General features: G+C 38.0%; 1 protein-coding gene across 17 annotated transcripts in view; it reads right to left on the bottom strand.

Moving 5' to 3' along the window:
- The window catches only part of IP6K1 (inositol hexakisphosphate kinase 1), a 122,440-nt gene that overhangs the window by 74,894 nt on the left and 28,338 nt on the right, over positions 1-19,208 (bottom strand). For 11 of the 17 annotated variants that reach the window (XM_077129282.1, XM_077129279.1, XM_077129278.1 and 8 more), the window contains exon 2: positions 2,917-2,956. The exons of 4 other annotated variants lie outside the window; for them this stretch is intronic. The gene's annotated coding sequence lies outside the window, so the exon portion shown is untranslated. Of the gene's footprint in view, positions 1-2,916; positions 2,957-4,685; positions 4,742-19,208 lie in introns of those variants that run through there. 2 more of the 17 variants (XM_077129281.1, XM_077129288.1) reach the window with 1 other exon arrangement.

Raw genomic sequence — 19,208 nt, 5'->3', positions numbered from 1 at the left:
GTGGGAAAACATAGGGCTTCTCCTCATGGAAAGGCGCGTGGCGAACAAGGCGTCATCTGCTAGCTTTCTCTGCTGGCTTCCTTTAATGAAGCTCCCCGCGAGGCATTTTTCTTCTTCATTTCCAAAGGTCACTGGCTGGTAGACTCTCTGTTTCTCATGGCTATGTCATTCTCTGCTCTCTCAGAATCTCCCCCTTTCTCCAAAATGTTTCTTCTCTTAAAGGATTTCAGTAAACTAATTAAGACCCACCTGGAATGGAATTCAGCTTAACAACCACTCTTGATTAGAGCCACATCTCCAGGGAGATGATCTAATCAAAGTTTCAAGCATACAGTATTGAATACGGATTAGAAGAAAAGGCTGCCTTTAAAAAATGGAATTAGGATTAAAACATGGCTTTTCTAGGGTACATACATCCTTTCAAACCAGCACACATGACAAAATTACTAAAGTGTGCTATATATTTAATGCAATAACATATCATAAACCCAAGAGCCTTTTTTGCTAAAATGGAAAAGTTGATCCTCAAATTCACATGGAATTGAAAGGGGCCCTGAACAATCAAAACAATCTTGAAAAAGAAGAACAGAGTTGAAGAACTCACACTTCCTGATTTCAAAGCTTACTACAATTCTACAGTATGGGTACTAACATAAGGGTAGACACACAGACCAATGAAATACAACTGAGAGTCGAGAGATAAATCCACATATCCATGATCAGGTGATTTTCAACAAAGTGCCAAGTCCATTCAATGGGGAAAGAACAGACTCTTCAACAAATGGTGCTGGGACAACTGGAAATCTACCTGCAAAAGAATGTATGAGGAACCCCTTCCTCTCACCATACGCAAAAAATTAACTCAAAATGGATCAACAACCTAATATAAGAGTTAACAAGGTAAAACTTACAAGAAAACATAGGGAAATATTTTCAGGATCTAGTGGCAGACAATGAATTTTTAGATTTTACACACAAAGCTCAAGTAACAAAAGAAAAATAAATAAAATTGACTTCATCAAAATTAAAAACTTTTGTACATCAAAGGACATTAACAAGAAAGTAAAAGAACAACCTACAGAATGGGAGAAAATATCTGGCAAGGGTTTGCTATGCAGAATATATAAAGAACTCCTACAATTCAACAATAAAAAGACAAACAACCCAATTAAAAAAACGAACCAAGGACTTGAATAGACATTTCTCCAAAGAAGGTATTCAAATGGCCAATAAGCATATATGAAAAGATGCTCAATATTCTTAGCCATTAGAGAAATGTAATTAAAACTACAATGAGATACCATTTCACACCTACTAAGATGGCTATTATTAAAATAACTGTTGGCAAAGATGCGGAGAAATAGAAACACTTGTACATTTTTGGTGGGAATGTAAAATATTATTGCCGCTGTGAAAAACAGTTTAGCGGTTCCTCAGAAAATTATACATAGGATGACCAAATGACCCAGCAGTTCTACCTCTAGATATATATCTAAAAGAATTGAAAGCAAGGATTTGTACATATATCTGCAAACTGAGACTCAACATAGAATTAACTACAATAGCCCAAAGGTGGGAGCAAATCAAGTGTCCATTAGCAGAAAAATGGATAAACAAAATGTGGTTTATTCATACAATGGAATAGTATTCAGCCATAAAAAGAAATGAAATGCTGGTACATGGATGAAACTTGAAGTCAGCATGTTGAGTGAAATAAGCCAGATACAGAAAGATAAATATTGTATGACTTCTCTTATAAGAAATACTTGGAAGAAGCAACTTCATAGAGACAGAAAGCAGAACAGTGCCTAGAGAAGTGAAGGGAGTAAGGAAACGGAGAATTATTGCTTAATGACTAAGAATTTGACTTTGGATGATGAAAATAGTCTGGAAATAATAGTGATGAAAGTTACACAGTATTGTCAATGTATTTAGTGTCAAAAAATTGTCCACTTAAAGTGGTTAAAATGACTTTTTCTCTTTTTTTAAATGATTTTTATGTTATATATATTTTACTATTAAAAAATATTTTTTAATCAATGAATTTCAAATTCTCCTAAAGAAGATGCAAAAAGTTCAATGTAAACCCAAAGGAAGTAGGAAAAAGTAAATAATAAAGATATGAGTAGACTGTAATAAAATTTTTTAAAAACAAAAGAACGGAGAAAATTTTTAAAATCAAATGTTGGTCTTTTGAAAATATCAATAAAAAGGATAACTCCCTAGAGAAACTAATCAATAAAAAGAGAAAACACAAATTACCAATATCAGGAATAAAAAAAAGGGGGGGTATTATTACAGACCCTACATGCATTAAAATAATAAAAAGGAAATATTAACTTTAAGCCAATGAATTCAACAATTAGAGAAAATTGTCAAAATCCTTTAAAAAATACAACTTACCAAAACTGACACAAGATGTAACATAAAAAAAAATACTCCAAAAAATATGTATTAAAAATAAATAAATAATAGGGGGAACAAATACTAAAATAAATTGGGTAGCGGCAAATACTAGTGGTCAATGAGAGGGAGGGGTAAGGGGTATACTATGTATGAGTTTTTCTTTTTTCTTTTTATTTCTTTTTCTGGAGTAATGTAAATGTTCTGAGAAATGATCACGGTGATGAATATACAACTATGTGATGACATTATGAGCTACTAATTGTACACCAAGTATGGAACGTTCATACATTAAGAATGTTTGTGTCGTATGTTGACTGGTTTTATTAATAAAAAATTTTTTTTCAATGAATACTCCTACAAAGAAAATTGAATTTGCAATAAAAAATATTTCCACAAGGAATACTTCAGGAACAGATGGCTTCACTAGTAAATTCTATCAAACATTCTTGGAAGAAATAACGCCAATCTTATACAAACTCTTTCAGAAAACTGAGAAAAGAGAACACTTACCACCTTACTTTATGAGGTCAACTATTCCAGATAACAAAACCTGAAAACAAAAAAGAAGAAGAAGAAAAGATTATAGATCATTGTTCCTTATAGATCCTTATCAAATTCTAGCAAATGAAATTCAATGATAGACAAAAGTAATAGCAGATCATGACAGAGTGGGATTTATCTGAGGAAGGTTGATAACTCATCTGAAAAATCAATATAATTCATATTATCAGAATAACAGAGAAAAAACATATGATTGTCTCAATATATGCAGAAAAAGTCTGAAATATTCAGTGGTCATTCATTATTAAAAACCCTCAACAAACTAGAAATGGTGGAAAACTTCTTCACCTGATAAAAGGCATTTATAAAAATCCTATAACATCATACTCAAAGTGTAATTTTGAACAGTTTCTCCATATAATTGGAAATAAGGCAAAGATGTCCACTCTCAACATTCTATTCAACATTTAATTACCTAGCAAAATAGGCAAAAAGAAATAAGAGGCATAAAGACCAGAGAGGAAGAAATAATTTTTTTTCTATCCACAGATGATAGGACTGTTAAACAGAAAATCTTTAGGAATCTATAAGGCACCTTGCATAATTAGGTAAATTTAGCAACATCACAGTATACCAGGTCAATATGTGAAATTCAGGAACATTTTATATAAATTTATATATAAATATAGCATCAAAAGTGGAAAATAAATTTTCAAAAACAACTCAGAGTACCAAATTAGTGGGATATAAGTAACATTGCCATATTGAAAGTTAACATGTTTGAAAGGGAATGTATAGTGACATGTATCCTACTGATTAATTCTACAATTATAAACAATTTCTTGCATGAACTACATCAAAGGTTTGGTCTTGCAGAGTCACTAATAAAGGGGTAGGGGGGGAAACTAAAATAACATGCTATGACTTCAGTTAACATGAAGACATCAACAGTACTATAGCAATACCAGGGTTAAATAGTTGGGGGGAGGGACAAGAGATTAGAGGAAGTTTTGATTTGATATTTGGAGAAGTTGTGTTTATTGGTTCTTTGTCTTGCTGGACCAATGCAAACTGTCTAAAATTGAGAGTGCTACTGATAGTTAGACCAAGTGAGGACACCATAAGACACAGTTTGTTTATTTTGGACATCATCCATGATGATCAATGGATGGAGGGGGCCAAAGGGCACAATTACTGAGAAGCCAAAAGGCGAGCCATCACATATATATATGATATACATATACATATATATGATGGAATATTGTGCAGCTACAAAAAAGAATGACGTGAACAGTGCCGGGAAGATGGAGGAATAGGATAGACCAAATTCACCCCTACTCCAAAGAACAGCTAGAAAAGGGATGGGAAGGAGAATGAGATGGCAATTCCAAGATATAAATGACCTGGGAGGGTCTTCTACACCACAAAGGGAGGCCCTGGTTGCAAAAGCTGAAGAACTGAGACGTGGAAAAACGGGGACCTCCCGAGTGGTGCAAACAACCTAACGCACCCCTTTCCAAACAGAAGCCTGGCGCCTTCAGGAGTACACAGACAGGCAGATGGAGACTAGGAAGTAAGCCAAACCACATTCCTTGAATGCGCTACCTACACCAGCATAGCCCCATGACCCATGACTCACCTCACACCCCACGCACCTGATCCCCGTCACCCAACTCCCCCACGTGCTCCAAGAGGCCCCACACCCCGACTCACTCCCATATGAACCTACCCCACACCCCCACTCCAAGTACACATACACCTACCCCAGTTCAACCCACCTCTCCTCTGCAAATGCAGTCTCCTTATGCCCATCGCAAGACCTACCTGCCCCTCCCTGCCTCCTGCAGGCAGTTGCCAGCTCATAAAGGATGCAGGTGCTTACCTTCACACCAAGGTTACACCCACCCCAACCGATACAGTCACACAAGCCCCCCACCCGATGCCCACAGCTCTGTGCATGTGTACATCAGTTTATGGCCCTCCCAGATCCTGGCACACACACAGCCCCCAGTCACGCCCTCCAGCTCTGGGCAAGCACTGACTTGCACAGCTGGGCAACACCCACCACCAGCCCACGCAGACACAATTCCCAGATAGCCTCCCTTAAGCGCTGCGCATGTGTACACAAGGGACCCGCCCTCTAGACCTCTGCATACCGGCGACCCACCCCTCATACCCTCCCACCCACACAGCCACATCCTCCCCACCGCCAGTGGGAAATGCACCAGTGCATTCGTGCACTGACTTTTCTTTTCCTCTTTTAAAATTTTTAAATTTTACTGAGAAACAATATATAACACAAAGATTCTTAACATACAGACATTCTATAAATGATGTACAATCAATGGCTCACAATATCATCACATAGTAATATATTCATACCATGATCATTTTTTAGAACACTTGCATCACTCCAGAAAAAAAAAGAAAAAACTCATACATACCATATCCCTTACTCCTCCCTCTCACTGACCACCAGTATTTCCACTTACGCAATATATTTTAACCTTTGTTCCCCCTATTCTTTTCTATATCCCTTATCACTCTGTTTCATTGACCACTAGTATTTCAATCTACTCCATTTGTTTCAACATTCCTTCCCCCACCATTTATTTTCAATCCATATTTTTTATTCATCTGTCCATACCATAGATAAAAGAAGCATCAGATGCAAGGTTTTCACAATCATATAGTCACACTGCAAAAACTACATCATTATATATTCATCTTCAAGGAACATGGCTACTGGAACACAGCACTACAGTTTCAGGCATGTCCCTCTAGCCTCTCTAATACACCTTAAACTAAAAAGGGTTATCTATATAATGCATAAGAATAACCTCCATGATAACCTCTCATCTCTGTTTGAAATCTCAGTCACTTACACTTTATTTTGTCTCATTTCTCTCTTCCCTCTTTCAGTCAAGAAGGTTTTCTCAATCTCTTAATGCTGAGTTTCTGCTTATTCTAGGATTTCTGTCCCAGGTTACCAAGGAGTTTACATCCCTGGGAGTCATGCCCCATGTAAAGCGGGGGAGGGCAGTAAGTTTGCTTGCTGTGCTGGTTGAGAGAGAGATAGGCCACATCTGAGCAACAAAAGAGGTTCTCTGGGGGTGACTCTTAGGCTTAAGTAGGCTAACCCTACATTGTGGGGATAACTTTCATATGAACAAACCCCAAGATTGAGGACTCAGCCTATTGATTTGGTTGTCCCCACTGCACGTGAGAATATCAGGAATTCTCCAGATGGGGAAGCTGAATTTTCTCCCTTTCTTGCCATTCCCCCAAGGGGACTATGCAAATACTTCTTTATTCACTGTTCAAATCATTCTGGGATTAATCAGGGAATCACACTGGACAAACCTAGAAATCTCATGCCCGATGCAAGGTTCCATGTACTTATGGTGTTCAATTAACCTATCCATATAAGTTATATTAGGAAATGCACTAGTCAAAATATAAATTTTGTACCAAATAAACTTTTTTTGCTTCAGTCTCACACAGAAGTTGAAGTTTTAAAATATGAATGACTATGTATTTTCAACACCCTGCAATATTGACATTCCTTTGTTCATCCTCAGAGCACTGACTTCTTGACCCCTACACCCCAACCCCCTGCTCCAAAACTGTGCACACTTGCCCCACCCCCACCACAAGTACCCTGCTCCCACACCTGGCAGGTGCTCATGGGTGAATCTGTGCAACATAGCCCCTGCCCTGCATATGCATGCCCACCTGCTCCAACCCCCTTGACATCTACGCACCTGCACCAGGGTACAGGGAAAAACAATCTACTACATACAAGGGAAACCACATAAAACTGAGTTCAAACTACTCAACTGGCATCCTGAAAGAGAAAGACTTCCAGTCAAGAATTCTATACCCAGCCAACTGTCCTTCAAAACTGACAGAGTGATTAAATTTTTCACAGCCAAACTAATTCTGAAAGAATGTGTCAACAAAGAGACCAGCTCTACAAGAAATACTAAAGGGAGTTCTGCCAGTTGAAAAAAAAAAGAAGAGGGAGGTCTGGAAGGCACAGAATTGATGTGTACCAGTAAGGGTAACTTAATGGATTAAAAAGAGAAAAAGGGAAAAGAAGATACAGATCTGACAAATAAAATGTGAAGGATAAGATGGTGAATTCAAGAAACATCTTTTCAGTAATAACTTTGAATGTTAACAGACTAAAACTTACCAATTAAAAGATTGGCAGAATGGATTAAGAAATATAATCCATCTCTATGCTGCTTACAAGAGACTCATCTTAGACACAAGAATCAAAATAGATTTAAAGTGAATGGATGGAAAAATCTGTTCCAGGTAACTTGTAACCAAAAAAAAGCGGGAGTAGCCATACTAATATTGGACAAAATAGACTTTAAAGGTAAAGACATCATAAGAGACAAAGTAGGACACTATATAGTAATAAAAGGAACAATTCACCAAGAAGAAATAGCAATCATTAATGTTTATGCTCCTAATCAAGGAGCTCCAAACTACATGACACAGACATTAGCAAAACTTACAGACAGATATTTCAACAATAATACTAGGAGAATTCAATACACCACTCTCTTCTATAGATAGAACAACCAGACAGAAGATTAACAAGGAAATAGAGAAGTTAAACAATTTGATAAATGAATTAGACATAACGGATATATATAGGTCATTACACCCCAAATAACCAGGATATACATTCTTCTCTAGTGCTCATGGAACATTCTCCAGGATTGATCATATGTTGCAACGCAAAACAAGTCTTTATAAACTTAAAAACATTGAAATTATTCAAAGCACTTTCTCTGATCACAATGGAATGAAGCTGGATCTCAATAACCACCAAAGAACAAGAACTTTCACAAATATATGGAGATTAAACAACACACTCTTAGATAATCAGTGGGTCAAAGAAGAAATTGCTAGAGAAATCAGTAACTACCTGGAGACAAATGAAAACAAGAACACAACATATCAAAACTTATGAGCTGCAGCAAAGGTTGTGCTGAGAGGGAAATTTATTGCCCTTAAATGCCACTGCTCACCTGGAGGAACTTGAGAAAGAACAGCAAACTAATCCCAAAGCAAACTGAAGAGAAAAACAAAGATTAAAGCAGAGTTAAATGAATGGGAGAAAAAAAGAACAATAGAAACAATCAATTAAACCCAAAGTTGGTTCTTTGAGAAAATCAATAAAATCGATGCGCCACTAGCAAAAAAAAAAAAAAAGAAAAAAGAGAAAGAATGTAAATAAACAAAATCAGAAATGAGAAGGGGTGCATTACCACAGACCCTGAAGAAATAAATGAAATAATAAGATGATACATGAACAACTATATATATACCAACAAACTAGACAACTTCGATGAAATGGACAAATTCCTGGCAACACACAAACAAGCTACACTGACTCAGGAAGAAACAGAAGATCTCAACAAACGATCACAAGTAAAGAGAGTCAATCAGTCATCAAAACTCTTCCTATAAAGAAAAGCCCAGAGTCCGGGCCAAGATGGCAGCTTAACAATGTGCACATTTTGGTTCGTCCACCAGAACAACTACTAAATAACCAGAAACAGTACAAAACAGCTCCTGGGGCCACATCAGTGACCGGACACACAGCATACCTCAGTCTGGACCAGCTGGACCGGCTACGAGCCCCCACAGAACCGTGAGTCCCCCCAAGCCGAGGTGGCCAGTGCCCCACCCCCACAGGCTGCTTCCCAGATGGGAAAGGAAAAAGACTTTAACAGCAGCAGGGGCTGAGCCCAACAAAACACCAATTGTGGCATTAATTAACAAATTCTGACTTCTAAAAACAGGCCCCAAAATCAGGTGAACCTGGTCAAAGCGGAGGTGGCTCATTTTTGTCTCGGTGCTGGGGGGCAGGGCTGATGGAAAAAGGAAATAAAAAGAAGGAAACAGAGGTTTTTGTGGCTGTGTTTCTACAAAGGCTTGACTGCCTTTGGATACAGTGGCAGGGCTCCTCAGGCTACAACTGCCACAGGCATAGGCAGAAACAAGCTCATTTGAGGGCTCGTCTGGAGCCAGTGCCTTTCCCAGGGGAGAGGTGAAGCCCAACTCAGGTGGAATCCCTCCCTCAAGGAATTCATCAACCAGGGTTTGGTAATTTGAAGCCATTAAAACCAGCCTACAACCTCTCCTCTGTCTCCACCACGCCCCCAGCAGGGAGAGTCCACCAAAGTTAAAGGTACCACATCATCTTATGCTGGTGGGACCTGCAGGCAGACAAGCGCCACATACTGGGAAGGATAAGAAAAACAGAGCCCAGAGACTTCACAGGGAAGTCTTTCAACCTGCTGGGTCACAGCATCAGGGAAAACGAATGCAGGTGACTCTTTCCTCCTGATAGAAGGCCAGTTTGGTCCGGGATAATCCGGCTGGGGTCTATAATACCTAAGAAGACCCTCCTAAGTGTGTGTGTGGCGGGGGGAGCCACCATACAAGCAGTACAAGAAACAAGAAAACAAGAACTGAAAAATTCTCCTCTGTTAAACAAAACTTAAGCTAGAGGTCCAGATAAAACTGAACTGAATGTCAAAGAACAGATAGACAACAAATTCATCCAGCAAGAAAGCCCTAGGTAAAAGAAGTGACAACAAGCTCCAGAATAAACTAATTAAGGTAATTAAATGCCTAGACACCAGCAAAAAAAAATAACAAATCACACGAGGAAAACTGAAGCTATGGCCCAGTCAAAGGAATAAGCCAACAATTCAAATGAGATACAGGAGCTGAAACAATTAATTCAGAATATACGAACAGACATGGAAAACCTCATCAAAAACCAAATCAATGAATTGAGGGAGGATATAAAGAAGACAAGGAATGAACAAAGAAAAGAAATCAAAAGTCTGAAAAAGCAAATCACAGGACTTATGGGAATAAAAGGCACAGTAGAAGAGATGGAAAAAACAACGGAAACCTACAATGGTAGATTTCGAGAGGCAGAAGATAGGATTAGTCAACTGGAGGACGGAACATCTGAAATCCGGCAAGGAAAAGAAAATATAGGGAAAAAATGGAAAAATATGAGCAGGGACTCAGAGAATTGACAGACAATATGAAGCACACGAATATACGTGTTGTGGGTGTCCCAGAAGAAGAAGAGAAGGGAAAAGGAGGAGAAAAACTAATGGAGGAAATTATCACTGAACATTTCCCAACTCTTATGAAAGACTTGAAATTACAGATCCAAGAACTGCAGCCTACCCCAAAGAGAACAGATCCAGATAGATGTACTCCAAGACATTTACTAATCAGAATGTCAGCAGTCAAAGAGAAAGAGAGAATTTTGAAAGCAGCAAGAGAAAAGCAATCCATCACGTACAAGGGAAGGCCAATAAGACTATGCATAGATCTCTCAGCAGAAACCATGGAGGCAAGAAGACAGTGGGATGATATATTTAAATTATTAAAAGAGAAAAGCTGCCAACCAAGAATTCTATATTGAGCAAAACTGTCCTTCAAAAATGAGGGAGAAATTAAAACATTTTCAGACAAAAAATCACTGAGAGAATTTGTGACCAAGAGAGCAGTTCTGCAAGAAATACTAAAGGGAGCACTAGAGACAGACATGAAAAGACAGAAGAGAGAGGTGTGAAGAAGAGTGTAGAAATGAAACCATGAGTAAAGGTAGAAAGAAGGAAAATTAGTTATGACATATAAAATCCAGAAGGCAAAATAGTAGAAGAAAGTACTACCGTAACTCTCTATTAATATTTAGTACCGTATAGATTAGTACCGTAATCCATTAACATTTAGTAATAACACTAAATGTTAATGGATTAAACTCCCCAATAAAAAGACACAGACTGGCAGAATGGATTAAAAAACAGGACCCATCTATACGTTGTCTCTACTCAAAGGACATGAGGGCAAGGACATAAACAGACATTGCACACCAATGTTTATAGCAGCATTATTTACAATTACCAAGAGATGGAAACAGCCAAAATGTCCATCAACAGATGAGTGGCTCAACAAACTGTGGCATATACATAAGATGGAATACTATGCAGCTGCAAGACAGAATAAAGTTATAATGTATGTAACAACATGGATGGACCTTGAGGATATTATGTTGAGTGAGATTAGCCAGAAACAAAAGGACAAATACTGTATGGTCTCACTGACATGAACTGACATTAGTGAATAAACTTGGAATATTTTGTTGGTAACAGAGACCATCAGGAGATAGAAATAGGGTAAGATATTGGGTAACTGGAGCTGAAGGGATACAGATTGTACAACAGGACTGAATGTAAAACCTCAGAAATGGACAGCACAATACTACCTAACTGTAATACAATTATGTTAAAACACCGAATGAAGCTGCATGTGAGAAGGATAGAGGGAGGAGGGCTGGGAGCATAAATGTAATCACAAAGAAAAATAGACAATAAAAATTGAGACAGTATAATCTAGGAATGCCTAGAGTGTATAATGATAGTGACTAAATGTACAAATTTTAAAAATGTTTTTGCATGAGTAAGAACAAAGGAATGTCATTACTGCAGGGTGCTGAAAACAGATGGTAATTAATATTTTAAAATTTCAACCTATGTGTGAGACTAATGCAAAAATGTTTATTTGGTACAAAATTTATATTTTGACTAGTGCATTTCCTGATATAACTTATGTAGATAGTTGGATGAACAACATAAGTACATGGAACCTTGGGTAGGACATGAGATTTTGTTGGTTTGTCCAGAGTGATGCCCTGATGAATCCCAGAGTGATTTGATCAGTGAGTGGAAAAGTATTTGCAAAGTCCCCTTCGGGGAATGGTGAGAAAGGGGGAAAAATTCAACCTCCCCAAGTTGAATTCTTAATATTCTCACAAGCAGTGTGGACAACCAAAGGTATAGGCTGAGCCTCCAGTCTTGGGGTTTGTTCAAATGAAACTTAACCCCACAAAGGATAGGTCAAGCCTACTTAAAATTAGGCCTAAGAGTCACCCCCAAGAGAACCTCTTTTGTTTCTCAGATGAGGCCTCTCTCTCCAGGCAATACAACAAGCAAACTCACCACCCTCCCCTTGTCTATGTGGGACATGACTCCCAGGGGTGTGGACCTTCCTGGCAATGTGGGACAGAAATCCCAGAATGAGCTGAGAATCAGCATCAAGGGACTGAGAAAAACTCTAGAATAAGCTGAGATCCAGCATCAAGTGATTGAGAAAACCTTCTTGACTAAAAGGGGGAAGAGTGAAATGAGACAAAGTGTCAATGGCTGAGGGATTCCAATCAGAGCTGAGAGGTTATCCTGGAGGTTCTTCTTACGCATTAAGTAGATATCACCTTGTTATCCAAGATGTAATGGAGAAGCTGGAGGGAACTGCATGAAAATGTAGAGCTGTGTTCTAGTAGCCATGTTTCTTGATTATGATTGTATAATGATATAGCTTTCACAGTGTGACTGTGTGATTGTGAAAATCTTGTGTCTGATGCTCCTTTTATCTACCCTGTCAAAAGATGAGCAAACATATGGAATAAAAATAAATAATAGGGGAAACAAATGTTAAAATAAATTTAGTTTGAAATGCTAATGATCAATGAAAAGGAAGGGTAAGGGGTATGGTATGTAAAAAAAATTTTTTCTGTTTTCGTTTTATTTTTCTGTTGTCTTTTTATTTCTTTTTCTGAATTAATGCAAATGTTCTAAGAAATGATCACGATGATGAATATGCAACTATATGATGATATTGTGAATTACTGATTATATATGTAGAACGGAATGAGCATATACTAAGAATGCTTGTGTTTCTTTCCCGTAATTTTTTTTAATTAATAAAAAATTTAAAAAGAAAGGAAAACTAGAGGCAAATCTCCCTAATGAACATAGATGCAAAAATTCTCAACAAAATACTAGCAAATCAAATCCAACAACACATTAAAAGAATTAAACACCACGATCAAGTGAGGTTTATAACAGTAATGCAAGGACGGTTCGACACAAGAAAATCAATTAATGTAATAGAACATATTAACAAAATGAAAGGAAAAAATCATATGATCATCTCAATTGATGCTGAAAAAGCATTCAACAAAATTCAATATCCTTTTCTGATAAAAATACTTCAAAAGATAGGAATCAAAGGTAACTTCCTCAATATGATAAAGGGCATATATGAAAGACCTATAGCCAGTATCGTACTCAGTGTAGAAAGACTGAAAGCTTTCCCCCTAAGATCGGGAACATGACAATGTTGCCCTCTGTCACCACTATTATTCAACACTGTACTAGAAGTTCTAGCTAGAGCAATCAGGCAGGAAAAAGAAAGAAAAGGCATTTAAATTGGAAAGGAGGAAGTAAAACTTATTATTTGCAGATGGCATGATACTATACTTGGAAAATACTGAGAAATCTACAACAGAATTACTTGAGCTAATGAACAAATTCAGCAAGGTGGTGGGATATAAAATTAATGTGCAAAGATCAGTAACATCTCTATACACAAGCAATGACCTAAGGAGTCAGTTAAGTAAACAATTCCATTTAAAATAGCAACTAAAAGAATCAAGTACCTAGAAATGAGCCTAACTAGGGACCTAAAGGGCTTGTACACAGAAAACTACATATCACTAAAATAAACCAAAGAAGATCTAAATAGGTGGAAAAGCATTCTCTGGTCATGGATAGAAAGGTTAAATATAGTTAAGACATCAATTCTACCCAAATTAATTTAAAGATTCAACACAGTACCAATCAAAATTCCAACAACCTACTTTGAAGACTTGTAAAAGCTAGTTATCCAATTAACCTGGAAGAGAAAGAGACCCCAAGTAGCTACAAACATCCTAAAAAAAAAAAAGAAGGAATTGAGAGGACGAACACTTCCTGATTTTAAAACTTATTATAAAGTTACAGTAGTCAAAACAGCATGGTACTGGCACAAAGACAGAAGTACTGACCAATGAAATTGAATTGAGAGTGTAGAAATAGACCACCAAATCTAGGGTCAACTGATTTCTGATAAGGCCCCCTAATCCACTGAACTGAGACAAAATAGTCTGTTGAATAAATGGACATGGGAGAACTGGATTGCAATAGCCAAAAGAATGAAAGAGGACCCTTACCTTACAACCTATACAAAAATTAATTCAAAGTGGATCAAACGCCTAAATGTAAAAACCATATATTTAGTACTATGAAACTTCAAGAAAATTTTCTTTCTAGAAGAAAATTATCTCCTTGTAATAGGAGGTAGCCTCCTAAACTTTACATCCAAAGCACAAGCAAGAAAAGAAAAAATAGATAAATGGGAGCTCCTCAAAATCAAATGGTTCTCCCCTCAAACGACTTTGTCAAAAAGTGAAGAGGCAGCCAATTCAATGGGAGAAAATATTTGGAAATCACAGCAGACAAAGGTTTGATTTCCTGTATAAATAAAGAAACCATACAACTCAACAACAAAAGCACAAACAACTCAATTATAAAATGGTCTAAAGATATGAAGAGGCATTTTCCTGAAGAGCAAATAAATACAGATGGCTCAAAAGCACATGAAGAACTGCTCATTTTCATTGGCTATAAGGGAAATGCAGATCAAGGCTAAAATGAGATACCACCTCACACCTATAAGAATGGCTGCTATTAAACAAATAGGAAACTTCAAATGTTGGAGAGGATGTGGAGCAATTGCGACACTTATGCACTGCTGGTGGGAATGTATAATGATACAGCCACTATGGAAGACAGTCTGGCAGTTCCTTAGGAAATTAAATATGAGTTGCCCTATGACCCGGCAATAGCACTAGTTGGTATATACCTGGAATAGCTGAAAGCAGGAACAGACATCTGCACACCAATGTTCATAACAGTATTATTCACAACTGCCAAAAGATGGAAACAATCCAAACACCCATCAACAGACAAGTGGATTAACAAAATGTGGTATATATATACGATGGAATATTATGCAGCTGTAAGACAAAATGATGTCCTGAAGCACATGACAAGATGGCTAAGCCTTGAGAACATAATGCTGAGTGAAATAAGCCAGACACAAAAGGATAGATATGGTATGACTCCACTTTTATGACCATACTAAAAGTAAAATTGGAGGCTTATAATATAGAATATAGGGGACTTAGAGATACACAGAAGCTAGAGATGGGTGAATGATTAGCTAATGAAGCTGAAGTCAAATGTAAGGAAACAGAAGTAAAGGCGGTTCACTAGTGGGTCTATAAGTAATACTACCATACTGAAGGTGAATATGATTGAAAGAGGTTGTATAGACCTATGTGTCCCACTGATTAACACTACAAATATAAATAAGCTCTTGCGTGAACTACTCCAAAAGTATGATTCTTGTACAAAGAGTTATGTTCAGGGTATAGGAGGAAAACTGCTATGACATACTATGTGCTATGTTTAACAGGAAAACATCAGCAGTATCACAGCAACACCAGGGGTAGATATGTGAGGAGAGACAAGATTTAAGGGGAGGCTTAGATTTCCTATTTGGTGAGGGTGTGTTTATTGGTTATCTTTCTCTTGGGAACAGTGAAATTATCTATAATTGAGAGTTGTTGGACTGTGGACTTTGGACATTATACATGATGCCTAATGAATGCAGGTGGCTGTAGGATGCACTGACTGAGAAGTGGACTGGCAAACAATGGTATATACATATGATTGAATATCGTGCTGCTACAAAAAGGAACAAAATTGTGAGGCATGCAACATTGTGACTGAACCTGTGCGACATCTGGTGAGGCAAAATAAGCCAGAAACAAAACAATAATTACTGTATGATCTCATTTAGAAAATGCTTACTAGAAAACAGGGGCCTAGATTGTAAGCTCTTATAGCAGTCACATTTAGTCTGGAGTGGTCATTATTATTTCTGGATTTTGAGAGGCTGTTTTATATATGTATAACCTGATATTTAGAGATAAGAATGAAGTCAACCAGGTAGGAATTAAGGCAAATCAGAACACAGGGGTAAGGAAGACTTTGTCTATATTTTAGAGCCTCACCTACTCTTTAAGGCAAAGGGAAGAAAGGTTTATTTTGTCAGGAACTAAAAGTTTCTGTAGCACATAATCTAACTCAACCTCTCCTGGACAGATCATTTAAACAACTGAAATACAAGGAGCCCAAAATAATAATGAGAGCCTTTAATGCTATAGAGCGTAATGTAATGCCTGGTGTGCTGGTTTGAAAAGATGTATGTCCCCTAGAAAAGCCAGGTTTTAATCTAAATCCCATTTCGTAAAGGCAGAATAATCCCTATACAATATTGTATGTTTGAATCTGTAATTAGATCATCTCCCTGGAGATGTAACCCAATCAAGAGTGGTTGTTAAATTGGATTAGGTGACAACATGCCTCCACCCATTTGGGTGGGTCTTGAGAAGTTTCTGGAATCCTATAAAAGAGGAAACATTTTGGAGAATGAAGGAGATTCAGAGAGAGCAGAGCAGAACGACGGAGCCACAAGAAGCAGAGTCCACGAGCCAGCAACCTTTGGAGATGAAGAAGGAAAATGCCTCCCAGGGAGCTTCATGAAACAGGAAGCCAGGAGAAGAAGCTAGTAGATGATGCCATGTTCGCCATGTGCCCTTCCAGATGAGAGAGGAACCCTGACCATGTTCACTATGTGCCTTTCCAGATGAGAGAGAAACTCTGTGTTCGCCATGTGCCTTTCCACTTTGAGAGAGAAACCCCAAACTTCAATGGCCTTCTTGAACCAAGGTATCTTTCCCTGGATGCCTTTGATTGGACATTTCTATAGACTTCTTTGGACACTTTCTTGGCCTTAGAACTGTAAACTAGCAACTTATTAAATTCCCCTTTTTGAAAGCCATTCTGTTTCTGGTACATTGCATTCTGGTAGCTAGCAAACTAGAACACCTGGATACATCCTAGAATATATTAAGCTGATAATCAAAAAGTACTGGCAAAGTTCCTTGAAGGATGGGAGAAAAACTATGGAACTACTAAACTTTACCATGAGGGAAGCCCCTGAAACTCTGTCAAACATTAGGGACACCCACATCAATAGGCTAAGCCCTTGATCTTGAGGCTACCCTTGTGACACTTATGTATTTAATGGAGAAGCTTAGCCTACCTATAGGTAAGCCTAAGAGTTAACTCCAGAGAACCCCTTTTGTTGCTCAGATGTAGCCTCTCACTCTCTAAGCCCAACTCTGCAAGTGAAAGAAACCACTGCCGTTCCCCCCTACATGGGACATGACATCCAGGGATGAAAGGCTCCCTGGAGGCGAGCGAGATGGCCCCTAGGGATGAGTCTGGCCCTGGCACCATGGGATCAACAATGCCATCCTGACAAAAAGGGGGAAATAAGTGTAACAAATAAGGTATCAGTGACTGAGAGAGTTCAAACAGAGTCAAGAAACTACTCACTGGAGGTCACCCTTACACACACTTCGGTTAGACATTGTTACCTATAACTTGCCAAACCCCAACCAAAAGCATTCCTGACATACCTAAAGAGTATCTAGGGCATTATATAAGATTCTACAAAGGTTCCATGTACTAGGATAATTTTCCAGAAACCTACAACCTCCAGACGGGTCCCTGGACCAGATAGATAAGTCCTGAAACCTAGAGGGGCCAGCCTCTCCAGAACATCAGCTAGTTCCATCCCCCTATCCCATATTATTGACAGCCCCTTCCAACATGAAAATGTTAGAATGGACATAGTCCAAATACCCCTAAAGAATGAGAGAAAGATAAAAAGGGATGGTGGAGTTATACAGAGAAGATAGGGTTTAACAAATGAGTATGAGCACTGAATCAGTATTGATATTTCTCCTGTAGCTCAGAGCAGCTAGAAATAAAAACTTGTAATTATGGAATTGTAATCCATACCAAACTCTGAAATCTGTTCTACAAATAACTGTCACAATGTACTGTGAAATCTATTGCTTTTTTGTATGTTATTTTTCACGTAAAAGAAAAAAGAGAGGAGGAATATAATACAGAAGATAGGATTTAATAAATGAGTATAACTGCTGAATCAATATACTGCTATTTCCTTTGGTCTCCAGTGTCTTGGAGCAGCTAGAAGAAAACATGAAAAATCGTGAAACTGTAACCCATACCAATCTTTAAAATCTGCTGAATAACTACTTGTTAAAACGTATTTGGGGTGCACTCACCTCCCTCCATCTTGGGTTTGATGAGCTCTGCCTGGGAGCACAGAAATAACCCCACCCCCCACTTTGAATTTCCTGGTTTACCTTTCTTCTTTCTCACCCTTTCGAGTCCTAAACCTTTCATCTGGTACGTCCAGGTTTTTTTCCTTCTGTGCTCCCTCCCCTCCCTTTGTACCTCTTGCTCTACGGCTCAGGTTCTCCTAGCTAAGGGAGCTCCTAAATCCCCACTTCTCTCTGATGAAATGTCCACCTTTTCTGACCCCCTCAATTCATCTTCCTTCAAAAGACCAGGGCCACCACCACATCTTGGGAAACTATCCTCCTCTCCCTCACTCTACCCTCCCCTCCCTTCAACAGTGCTCCAGTTGCCATCTTGCCTTTCCCTCCCCCCTTCTGCTTCAGCGACATCTCAGTCGCCATCTTCTCCTTCTCTTCCTCCTTCTATTCCGGTGCGCAGAAATAACCCCACCCCCCACTTTAAATTTCCTGGTTTACCTTTCTTCTTTCTCACCCTTTCAAGTCCTAAACCTTTCACATACCTTTAGTAGAGCAAGATAAAAAAATTTAATTTCTGAGCTTGTTCTTAATGAGCTGCCTTTATATAAAAATTCATATACACCTGAGTCAGAAAATATTCAATAGGAACAATGTCATGCTGAAGTCAGTACTCATTAATGGTTCCTATGAAATTGTAACAGATTGGTCCCCTAAGGGGTATGCAATTCAGATTGTAGTTCTGACTCAAAGTGTTCTATTAAGTTACCTTGGTTTAATCTAAATAATTATTCTACCGAAATGTATACCAATGCTACAAATAAAATCTTGTGACAAGGAACAGGAAAAAAAAAAGCATTTGGAAATTCATTGCTTTTTTGTATACATATTATTTTTCACAATAAAAAAAGTTAAAAGAGAATGATGTGAGACATGCAACAAAATGAATGAAACTAGGAGATAATGTGTTGTGCAAAATAAGCCAGAAATAAAAGAACAAATATGCTATGGTCTCTTTCAGAAAATACTTATAAGAAAATTAGAGCCTAGATTATAAGCTCTTATAGCAGCCACACTTGGTCCAAAATTGTAAGTATATTTCTAGACTCTGAGACACTGAGCTATATATGTATAAGCTGGTATTTCCCTA

The sequence above is a fragment of the Tamandua tetradactyla genome, chromosome 15 (genome assembly GCF_023851605.1).
Source record: "Tamandua tetradactyla isolate mTamTet1 chromosome 15, mTamTet1.pri, whole genome shotgun sequence".
NCBI classification, from domain to species: domain Eukaryota; kingdom Metazoa; phylum Chordata; class Mammalia; order Pilosa; family Myrmecophagidae; genus Tamandua; species Tamandua tetradactyla.
This window is presented reverse-complemented; position numbering and strand designations above follow the sequence as displayed.